This window comes from Otolemur garnettii, unplaced genomic scaffold, assembly GCF_000181295.1.
Source record: "Otolemur garnettii isolate 467f Iridium unplaced genomic scaffold, OtoGar3 scaffold00221, whole genome shotgun sequence".
NCBI lineage: Eukaryota > Metazoa > Chordata > Mammalia > Primates > Galagidae > Otolemur > Otolemur garnettii.
In genome coordinates, this window is record NW_003852616.1 from 370,126 (window position 1) to 371,908 (window position 1,783).

Genomic DNA, 1,783 nt, shown 5'->3' on the forward strand with positions numbered 1-1,783 from the left:
TATATAAGATTGTACCAATCCCAAATAAACAGCTTTGGCTCAGCCTTCTCCCTATACTGTATGAGTGGTTGTGTGATTGTGTCCACCCTGTCCTTCTCCCTCTCATATGCTGATCACGAACTCCCGCTGGTCGGGCAGTGTCACATGCAAATGGAAACAAAAAATAGCAGGAATATCTATATTTCTTTCAATTAAACCAGATTTCAAGACAAAAACTGTAAAAAGAGACAAAGAAGGTCATTATGTAATGGTGAGGGAGTCAATTCAGCAACAAAATATAACAGTTCTAAATATATAATGAACCAAATACCAGAGCACCCAGATATATAAAACAAATATTATAAAAGCAAAAGAGAGAGCTAGATCCTAAGGCAATCATCACTGGAGACCTCAGCACCCCATTTTCAGTAGTGGATTTTCCAGATAGAAAATCCACAAAGAGATTCTGGATTTATAATGTGCACTGTAGACCAAATGGGCCTAATAGATATTTACTTAATGTTTTGTCCAGTAACTACAAAATACACATTCCTCTCAGCAGATGGATCATTTCCAAGGAAAGAGCATATGTCAGGCCACAAAACAAGTCTTAAATAATTTTAAAACATTGAGATCATATCAAGTACAGTAGATCCCCAAATTGATCACCTCTTTACATTGATTACCTCCTTAAATTGACCTAATTTTTGTAGACTGGACATGTACCACATGTATGTATCAATATGGAAGGCCTACATCTTTATGTTGACCACCTCGTATGTTGACCAATTTGTTAGTTTCTTGTGTGGTCAACTACAAAATGTTCTATGGTATTTTCTCTCATAACAATGGAATAAAACTAGAAATTGGTAACAAAAGGAACACCAGAAATTTTGCAAACATGGAAATCAAACAATGCTCCTGAATTACCAGTAGGTAAATGAAGAGATTAAGAAGGAAATTAAAAAATTTCTCAATACAACTGAAAATGAAAACAACATATCAAAACCTATGGGATACAAAAAAAAATAGTACTAAGAGGAACATTTATAGCAATAAGTGCCTACATCAAAAACATAGAAAAATTTCAAATAAACAACCTAACAATGCATCTCAAGAACTAGAAAAACAAGAGCAAACCTAACCCACAGTTAGTAGAAGAAAAGAAGAAAGATCAGAGCATAAATAAATGAAATTCCAACAAAATAGAAAAGATCAATGAAATGAAAAACTATCTTTTTTATAAAATAAAAAATATTGACAAACTTTTAGCCAAACTAAGAAAGAAGACTCAAATAAATATAATCAGAGATGAAAAGGAGACATTCATCTTATACTACAGAAATCCAAAGGACCATTAGAAACTACTCTGAGCAACTATATGCCAATACATTGGAAAACCTAGAAAAAAATAGATAAATTCTTAGGCACATACAACCTACTATGATTAAACCAGGAATAAATCAGAGCCTGAATAAACAAATAACAAGTAATGAGATAAAAACAGTAATAAAAATTCTCCCAACAAAGAAATGCCCAGGACTTATGCTTCACTGCTGAATTCTACCAAATGTTAAAGAAGTAATACCAATCCTTCTTAAACTATTCTAAAAAATTGAGGAGTAAGGACTACTTCCAATTCAATCAAGGCCTCTATTACCCTGATACCAAAACCAGACAAAGGTATAACAAAAAAAGAAGATCATAGGCCAATATCTCTGATGACCTTAGATGCAAAAATCCTCAACAAAATGCTGGCAAACCAAATTCAACAACACATTAAAAACATTATTCATGGCTCGGC